This window comes from Triticum dicoccoides, chromosome 3A (genome assembly GCF_002162155.2).
Source record: "Triticum dicoccoides isolate Atlit2015 ecotype Zavitan chromosome 3A, WEW_v2.0, whole genome shotgun sequence".
In the NCBI taxonomy this organism is placed as follows: domain Eukaryota; kingdom Viridiplantae; phylum Streptophyta; class Magnoliopsida; order Poales; family Poaceae; genus Triticum; species Triticum dicoccoides.
This window is the reverse complement of record NC_041384.1, coordinates 710,116,921-710,127,911: the sequence shown is the minus strand read 5'-3', so window position 1 is coordinate 710,127,911 and position 10,991 is coordinate 710,116,921.

Sequence of the window (10,991 nt, the reverse complement as noted above, 5' to 3'; positions counted from 1 at the left end):
AAGGGGAACTTCAAAAAGAACAGCAAGCAAGTTGCTGCTCAAGTGAAGAAGCCCAAGTCTGGACCTAAGCCTGAGACTGAGTGCTTCTACTGCAAAGGGACTGGTCACTGGAAGCGGAACTACCCCAAGTGATTGGCGGATAAGAAGGACGGCAAAGTGAACATAAGTATATTTGATATACATGTTATTGATGTGTACTTTACTAGTGTTTATAGCAAACCCTCAGTATTTGATACTAGTTCAGTTGCTAAGATTAGTAACTCGAAACGGGAGTTGCAGAATAAACAGAGACTAGTTAAGGGTGAAGTGACGATGTGTGTTGGAAGTGGTTCCAAGATTGATATGATCATCATCGCACACTCCCTATAATTTCGGGATTAGTGTTGAACCTAAATAAGTGTTATTTGGTGTTTGCGTTGAGCATGAATATGATTTGATCATGTTTATTGTAATACGGTTATTCATTTAAGTAAGAGAATAAATTGTTGTTCTGTTTACATGAATAAAACCTTATATGGTTACACACCCAATGAAAATAGTTCATTGGATCTCGATCGTAGTGATACACATAATCATAGTATTGAAACCAAAAGATGCAAGTTAATAATTATAGTGCAACTTATTTGTAGCACTGCCGTTTAGGTCATATTGGTGTAAAGCGCATGAAGAAACTCCATGCTGATGGGCTTTTGGAATCACTTGATTATGAATCAGTTGATGCTTGTGAACCATGCCTCATGGGCAAGATGACTAAGACTCTGTTCTTCGGAACAATGGAGCGAGCAACAGATTTGTTGGAAATCATACATACTGATGTATGTGGTCCGATGAATATTGAGGCTCGCGACAGGTATCATTATTTTCTGATCTTCACAGATGATTTGAGAAGATATGAGTATATCTACTTGATGAAACATAAGTCTGAAACATTTGAAAAGTTCAAAAAATCTCAAAGTGAAGTGAAAAATCATCGTAACAAGAAAATAAAGTTTCTATGATCTGATCGTAGAGAAGAGTATTTGAGTTACGAGTTTGGCCTTCAGTTAAAAACAATGTGAAATAGTCTCACTACTCACGCCACAAGGAACACCATAGTGTAATGGTGTGTCCGAACGTCATAACCGTACTTTATTAGATATAGTGCGATCTATGATGTCTCTTACCGATCTATCACTATCGTTTTGGGGTTATGCATTAGAGACAGCTGCATTCACGTTAAAAAGGGGCACCATCTAAGTCCGTTGAGACGACACAATCTGAACTGTGGTTTAGCAAGAAACCAAAGTAGTCGTTTCTTAAAGTTTGGGGTTGTGATGCTTATGTGAAAAAGTTTCATCTTGATAAGCTCAAAACCAAATTGGAGAAATATGTCTTCATAGGATACCCAAAAGGAGACTGTTGGGTACACCTTCTATCACAGATCCTAAGGCAAGACATTCGTTGCTTATAATGGATACTTTCTAGAGAAGGAGTTTCTCTCGAAAGAAGTGAGTGGGAGGAAAGTAGAACTTGATAAGGTAATTGTACCTTCTCCTTTATTGGAAAGTAGTTCATCACAGAAATCTGTTCTTGTGACTCCTACACCAATTAGTGAGGAAGCTAATGATAATGATCATGAAACTTCGGATCAAGTTACTACCGAATCTCGTAGGTAAACCAGAGTGAAATCCGCACGAGAGTGGTACGGTAATCCTGTTCTGGAGGTCATGTTACTTGACCATGATGAACCTACGAACTATGGGGAAGCGATGATGAGCCCAAATTCCGCGAAATGGTTTGAGGCCATGAAATCTGAGATATGATCCGTGTATGAGAACAAAGTATGGACTTTGATGGATTTGCCCAATGATCGGCAAGCCATAGAAAATAAATGGATCTTCAAGAGGAAGACGGACGTTGATAGTAGTGTTACTATCTACAAAGCTAGAATTGTCGAAAAAGGTTTTCGACAAGTTCAAAGTGTTGACTACGATGAGAGTTTCTCACCCGTATCTATGCTTAAGTCTGTCCGAATCATGTTAGCAAATTGCCGCATTTTATAAAATCTGGCAAATGGATAAACAAAACTGCATTCCATAATGGATTTCTTAAAGAAGAGTTGTATATGATGCAACCAGTAGGTTTTGTCAATCCTAAACGTGCTAACAAAATATGCAAGCTTCAGCGATTCATCTATGGACTGGTGCAAGCATCTCAGAGTTGGAATACACGCTTTGATAAGTTGATCAAAGTATATAGTTTTATACAGACTTGCGGTGAAGTCTGTATTTACAAGAAAGTGAGTGGGAGCACTACAGCATTTCTGATAAAGTATATGTGAATGACATATTGTTGATCGGAAATAATGTAGAATTATTCTGTAAAGCATAAAGGAGTGTTTGAAAGGAGTTTTTCAAAGAAAGACTTCGGTGAAGCTGCTTACATATTGAGCTTCAAGATCTATAGAGATAGATCAAGACGCTTGAGAAGTTTTTTCAATGAGTACATACCTTGACAAGATTTTGAAGTAGTTCAAAATGGAGCAATCAAAGAAAGAGTTTTTGCCTGTATTACAAGGTGTGAAGTTGAGTAAGACTCAAAGCCCGACCACGGCAGAAGATAGAAAGAGAATGAAAGTCATTCCCTATGCCTTGGCCATAGGTTCTATAAAGTATGTCGTGCTGTATACCAGATCTATTGTATACCCTGCATTGATTTGGCAAGGGAGTACAATAGTGATCTAGGAGTAGATCACTGGACAGCGGTCAGAATTATCCTTAGTGAAATAAGGATATGTTTCTCGATTATGGACGTGACAAAAAGGTTCGTCGTAAAGGGTTACGTCGATGCAAGTTTTTAGAACTTATCCAGATGAATCTAAAGTCTCAATCTGGATACATATTGAAAGTGGGAGCAATTAGCTAGAGTAGCTCCGTGTAGAGCATTGTAGACATAGAACTTGCAAAATACTTACGGATCTGAATGTGACAGACCCGTTGAGTAAAATTATCTCACAAGCAAAACATGATCACACCTTAGTACTCTTTGGGTGTTAATCACATATCGATGTGAACTAGATTACTGACTCTAGTAAACCCTTTGAGTGTTGGTCACATGACGATGTGAACTATGGGTGTTAATCACATGGTGATGTGAACTATTGATGTTAAATCACATGGCGATGTGAACTAGATTATTGACTCTAGTGCAAGTGGGAGACTGAAGGAAATATGCCCTAGAGGCAATAATAAAGTTATTATTTATTTCCTTATATCATGATAAATGTTTATTATTCATGCTAGAATTGTATTAACCGGAAACATAATACATGTGTGAATACATAGACAAACAGAATGTCACTAGTATGCCTCTACTTAACTAGCTCATTAATCAAATATGGTTATGTTTCCTAACCATGGACAAAAGAGTTATTATTTGATTAACGAGGTCACATCATTTGTTGAATGATCTGATTGACATGACCCATTCCATTAGCTTAGCACCTGATCGTTTAGTATGTTGCTATTGCTTTCTTCATGACTTATACATGTTCCTATGACTATGAGATTATGCAACTCCCGTTTGCCGGAGGAACACTTTGGGTGCTACCAAACCTCACAACGTAAATGGGTGAATATAAAGGAGCATTACAGGTGTCTCCAAAGGTAGATGTTGGGTTGGCGTATTTCGAGATTAGGATTTGTCACTCCGATTGTCGGAGAGGTATCTCTAGGCCCTCTCGGTAATGCACATCACCTAAGCCTTGCAAGCATTGCAACTAATATGTTAGTTGTGAGATGATGTATTACCGAACGAGTAAAGAGACTTGCCGGTAACGAGATTGAACTAGGTATTGGGATACCGACGATCGAATCTCAGGCAAGTAACATACCGATGACAAAGGGAACAACGTATGTTGTTATGCGGTCTGACCGATAAAAAATCTTCGTAGAATATGTAGGAGCCAATATGGGCATCCAGGTCCCGCTATTGGTTATTGACTGGAGACGTGTCTCGGTCATGTCTACATTGTTCTCGAACCGTAGGGTCCGCACGCTTAAGGTTTCGATGACAGTTATATTATGAGTTTATGAGTTTTGATGTACCGAAGGAGTTCGGAGTCCCGGATGAGATCGGGGACATGACGAGGAGTCTCGAAATGGTCGAGACGTAAAGATCGATATATTGGACGACTATATTCGGACATCGGAAAGGTTCCGAGTGATTCGGGTATTTTTCGGAGTACTGGGTAGTTACGGGAGAAGTAATGGGCCTTGATGGGCTTTAGTGGGAAGAGGAAAAAGGCTGCTGTGCCCCCCCTCCCCTCTAGTCCGAATTGGACTAGGGAAAAGGGGGCCGGCCACCTTTCCTACTCCTCCACTTCTTTCTCCCTTCCTCCCCTCTTGATGGACTCCTACTAGGACTTGGAGTCCTAATAGGACTCCCATCCTGGCCGCACCAATAGCCTTGGCCGGCCTCCTCCTCCTCCATCCTTTATATATCGAGGCAGGGGGCACCCCATAGACACACAAGTTGATCATTGAGATCATTCCTTAGCCGTGTGCGGTACCCCCTGCCACCATATTCCACCTCGATCATATTGTTGCAGTGCTTAGACGAAGCCCTGCGTCGGTAGAACATCAAGATCGTCACCACGCCGTCGTGCTGACGGAACTCCTCCCCGAAGCTTTGCTGGATCGGAGCCCGGGGATCGTCATCGAGCTGTACGCGTGCTAACAACTCGGAGGTGCCGGAGTAACGGTGCTTGGACCGATCGGATCGGGAAGACGTGCGACTACTTCCTCTACGTTGTGTCAACGCTTCCGCGGTCGGTCTACAAGGGTACGTAGATCAGACTCTCCCCCTCGTTGCTATGCATCACCATGATCTTGCGTGTGCGTAGGAAATTTTTTGAAATTACTACGTTCCCCTTCAGGCAGAAGATAGAAAGAGAATGAAAGTCATTCCCTATGCCTTAGCCATAGGTTCTATAAAGTATGTCATGTTGTATACCAGATCTATTGTATACCCTGCACTGATTTGGCAAGGGAGTACAATAGTGATCTAGGAGTAGATCACTGGACAAGGGTCAGAATTATCCTTAGTGAAATAAGGATATGTTTCTCGATTATGGACGTGACAAAAGGTTCGTCGTAAAGGGTTACGCCGATGCAAGTTTTGACACTTATCTAGATGACTCTAAGTCTCGGTCTAGATACATATTGAAAGTCGGAGAAATTAGCTAGAGTAGCTCCATGCAGAGCATTGTTGACATAGAAATTTGCAAAATACATGTGGATCTGAATGTGGCAGACCCATTGACTAAGATTCTCTCACAAGCAAAACATGATCACACCTTAGTACTCTTTGGGTGTTAATCACATAGCGATGTGAACTAGATTACTGAATCCAGTAAACCCTTTGGGTGTTGGTCACATGGTGATGTGAACTATGGGTGTTAATCACATGGTGATGTGAACTATTGCTGTTAAATCTCATGACGATGTGAACTAGATTATTGACTCTAGTGCAAGTGGGAGACTGAAGAAAATATGCCCTAGAGGCAATAATAAAGTTATTATTTATTTCCTTATTTCATGATAAATGTTTATTATTCATGCTAGAATTGTATTAACCGGAAACATAATACATGTGTGAATACATAGACAAATAGAGTGTCACTAGTATGCCTCTACTTGACTAGCTCGTTAATCAAAGATGGTTATGTTTCCTAACCATGGACAAAGAGTTGTTATTTGATTAACGGGATCACATCATTAGATGAATGATCTGATTGACATGACCCATTCCACTAGCTTAGCACCCGATCGTTTAGTATGTTGCTATTGCTTTCTTCATGACTTATACATGTTCCTATGACTATGAGATTATGTAACTCCCGTGTGCCGGAGGAACACTTTGTGTGCTACCAAACGTCACAACGTAACTGGGTGATTATAAAGGTGCTCTACAGGTGTCTCCAAAGGTACATGTTGGGTTGACATATTTCGAGATTAGGATTTGTCACTCCGATTGTCGGAGAGGTATCTCTGGGCCCTCTCGGTAATGCACATCACTTAAGCCTTGCAAGCAATGCAACTAATGAGTTAGTTGCGAGATGATGTATTACAGAACGAGTAAAGAGACTTGCCGGTAACGAGATTGAACTAGGTATTGGATACCGACGATCGAATCTCGGGCAAGTAACATACCGATGACAAAGGGAACAACGTATGTTGTTATGCGGTTTGACCGATAAAGATCTTCGTAGAATATGTAGGAGCCAATATGGGCATCCAGGTCCCGCTATTGGTTATTGACCGGAGACGTGTCTCGGTCATGTCTACATTGTTCTTGAACCCGTAGGGTCCGCACGCTTAAGGTTTCGATGACAGTTATATTATGAGTTTTGATGTACTGAAGGAGTTCGGAGTCCCGGATGAGGTCGGGGACATGACGAGGAGTCTCGAAATGGTCGAGACGTAAAGATCGATATATTGGACGACTATATTAGGACATCAGAAAGGTTCCGAGTGATTCGGGTATTTTTCGGAGTACCGGAGAGTTACGGGAATTCGCCGGGAGAAGTATTGGGCCTTGATGGGCTTTAGTGGGAAGAGGAGAAAGGGCCTGCTGCGCCCCCCCCCCCTTCCCTCTAGTCCGAATTGGACTAGGGAAAAGGGGGCCGGCCACCTTTCCTTCTCCTCCACTTCCTTCTCCCTTCCTCCCCGCTTGGTGGACTCCTACTAGGACTTGGAGTCCTAGTAGGACTCCACATCCTGGCCGCGCCTAGCCTTGGCCGGCCTCCTCCTCCTCCATCCTTTATATACAGGGGCAGAGGGCACCTCATAGACACACAAGTTGATCTTCTTGATCGTTCCTTAGCCGTGTGCGGTGCCCCCTTCCACCATATTCCACCTCGGCCATATCGTTGCAGTGCTTAGGCGAAGCCCTGCGTCGGTAGAACATCATCATCGTCACCACGCCGTTGTGCTGACGAAACTCATCCCCGAAGCTTTGCTGGATCGGAGCCCGGGGAGCGTCATCGAGCTGTATGTGTGCTAAGAACTCGGAGGTGCCGGAGTAACGGTGCTTGGATCGGTCGGATCGGGAAGACGTACGACTACTTCCTCTATGTTGCGTCAGCGCTTCCCCAGTCGGTCTGCGTGGGTACGTAGACAACACTCTCCCCTCTCGTTGCTATGCTTCACCATGATCTTGCGTGTGCGTAGGAAATTTTTTGAAATTACTGCGTTCCCCAACACTTTTGCGACATCACCAATGTTGCAGAAGTTTCTCCCATAACATTAGCTATGTTGCAAAAAGGTGAAGATGAATTATTATGTTTGCAACAAAACCTGTGATAAAAAATTTGCAACAAAAACCTGAGTTGCAAAAAAGTTATGCAACAACACAAAACCCAAGTTGCAAAAAATTCTTTCTACAGAAATTTTCTGCAACAAGACCTATGTTGCAATGATGGAGGGCGCTGATACGCCAGATCTGACAGCCCGCGAGCTGGCCGAGCCAGAGGGACGCATAGCACGCCCCATCTGAATTTGAACTAAATATAGCTTTTGCAGATAATTCTTGTTCCTTATGAGGACCATATCTCAATGGACTTCTCAACCATACAGACTTAGCAAAGAACACATCACATGCAAAGTACCTTGCCGATTTTGTCCCACAGCATGACACTTAAGTAACACACACATAGACAACATCTTGGTCATCGGCTCTGGATCCATATATGACAAAATGTGAAAGTAAGTTAGACATTGAGCATATTTGATCTATTATCATAACACCATCCTTTACGGAAGCAACAAACCATGCGTATTTAACTTTCATATATAACCATTATTTCTCCTAATTTCTTAAGCTTAATCATATCTTCGTTGATGCTATGCACCTTCAATGTAAACCAGTTAATTAGAAACCGTCAAAGTATCAATAAATAGGGTACACATTAACCTTGCAAAATGCATCTCCATGTATCACAATCTATAGATATAGTGTTACCATGACTTTGTGTAATCAAACAATAAAAGTAACCACAACAATGATATATTAAATATATAGAAAAAAATACATAATCGTGAAGCTCCCCATGCCCCCTACAACCCACGAATCACCTCAGGTCCTTGTAAGGCATAAAAATACACTCACAAAAATCAAAATGAAAATGAAAATAGAATTACTGAAAGCAGCCTTCAACATGTGGTGAGACCTTGTACCTCCTGCACAAAGAGGAGATGTAAATCTGAAAGAAGAAATGCCAAACACATTAAATGGCAAGAAAAGAAGTAAAAATAAGTGTATATTTCACATATACTATAGTAGCCTCAAACATTTTTATCCCTCAGAAATGGAGTAGAATATTAAATCCCATAGTGAAAAAAAGTAATGTATCAAAGCACATACTCCCTCCGTTCCAAAATAGATGATTCAACTTTGTACTAACTTTATTATAAAGTTGGATCATCTATTTTGGAATGGAGGGAGTATGTCCCAAGCTGATGCAGCTGTGCACTATACTACTCATCCACATGCAAGCAGCGGCAACAAGCACACACGCCATCATCCGCGTTCCAACCAGCAGCAGTGGCATCTCCCGGGATTCATTGACTCGACTTTGCAGGATAAGTAGATTAGGCCTCCTGGATTCTGACTCACCCATGGTAAGCTCAAGTTGGATCCATAATAACCCCCTCATTTAAATAAGTATGTAAGAACATGAACTAGTTTCATTCTTGTAGGGGTGCAGATTACAACAGAGGCTACAAAAATGAAATATAAAGGGAACACCTAATATATTTTTTGCTGAGACAATTAGCAGACAAAATCTGAAGTAATAAGCAATAAGAATAATCAGGCATGCAGTACTTATATAAAAAAACATTTAGCAAGCTCGGAGGACTCATTGTACTACCCCAATAACAGCGAGTTGAGCTAAACCTGAAAGGTACACACATTGTGCATCCCTACTGACATAATTAATTCAATGAAAGCACATTACAAAGCCCATAAAAGTAAATATCATTGTCAAGCCCAAGCCTGGAGTGAAATTCGACAATTCAACTCCTCCTAAGAAGACAATTTATATCCGTGACACCAATCATATTACTTAAAAATACACAAATAATTTTAACAATGAGCGTTTTTGCCTATTCTCATAATTTCATATTTGTTTAAACCCACATATGATAGGTGCTAACTTCGATCTGTAAGAATTATTCCGACTCACCAACAGATCATCACCCTCAGGATCATCATCATATAGTTTTTCAATGCAACTCCTGTGTAGAGCTTTGCACAAGAAAAAACAAACAAACAATAGTTTATTAACTGAATAAAGAGTTAAATGCTTGTTTATCTTCAAGCGGCCACAGAATCATGTTACCTATCAGAGATGAGTACATATATGAAGTTACTTGATCAAAAAAGAATACATATATGATGTTACTGAGCCGGCTGTTGAATGATAGCATGACGATATTCATGTACTGATCAATAGCTAGGAAGCAAGCAGTAAAAAATAAACAAATAATAGCTCAAGTTGTGGACTGCAAATTGCATTTTTGGGAGTAATTCATAGAAAAAAGGATGGATATTTGCATCTGGTAACCATAGGTGAATGCTGAAACAAAGAACCTGGGAACTGTTTGTATTCAAGGCAGGAGGGTAGAAAACTTTTGCGCACCTTCTTTCATATGGATACCATCCAAGTTGTGATTATCATATGCTTTAACCCTTAGAAAGGCCTACAAAGGAGAACCAAAGAGACCATCACGTCACACATGAGTTCATAATAAACTGAATGATGTTACCTTGTTGAGAAAAGGTACCTTTACGTCTGTAGGGACATAATTATCCACAAACTAGTCCAACAACTTGACAGTTACTCATACATCTCTTCACCTACGAAGAAGGAATTATGAATCAGAAACCCCATTATTTCAAATCTTCCGCAGAGAAATCACTACAGAATTACTTAGCACACAGTTCCGGAAGAACTAATAGGCACATTTTTGTAAATTTCTCGAGGGGTCATGGTCCTGCCGCTGCAAAAATCTTGCATGGTTTGCAAAAAACCAAAATAATCATCGTCGCTCATGTAAGGGCATGCCTGCGGTCATGAGGTAATCGAATATCAAGTTAGCAACCGCAGGCAAACACAAGGAGCAACCATGAGAATTTTGTATAATTCCTAGAGCATTTTTCTAAGTAAATACAAAATTAGGTCAGGATACAGGGACGGGCCAAAAATAGCTTACTTCGTCAGGTGAAACAAGCCTTTCATCTATCATTACAAGATCAACTTTTCTGTTAAAATTATGTTATATTTTTTCCCTGTTTCAAAAACATAATAGATGGTTTGCTAAAGATGATCAATAACGAATGAAGGAATGATGCATGATTTTAAGATAAATTCTTTCTGGGCATACCATCATGAAGTTAAAGTAATATGACGCAACACATACCATATCTACACCAGTTTAGAACCATGTTATGGTTCCTCCGTTCTCAAAAAACTTACATGAAGAATCAATTACCTACAGAACTTACAATCTGATGCATGCGTGTTTTTAGTTTCCCACCAACGATGAACCGAAACATTTTATTAGATTGCAAAACTGAAGCATCTTCCGTCTACCGACTTCATCCATCAGGAGGAACAGAAATCCGAATACCATTATGCTCCTCCATCACGGAATCAGATCCACTATCTACGCGTCCAACCACAAGGAAACGTCATTTGGACTTGAGAAGTGCAGCTCTCTTATGAGACAGATAGAAGATCATAGAAAGAAAGAGATGCACGTACAGGTTGCGTTCATCGCGTAACAAAGATGTGGATCTGATGGTGCCCATGATCCATACCATGAATGGAGGCCTGGTTCGTCGCCATTGGTTGGAGGCACAGAGCTCGCCACCAGCAGCGGCGGAGGATGAGGGCATGGAGCGGTGGAGGATGGGCGGGGAGGCGGGAGAGGCGGTGAAACAGGGGG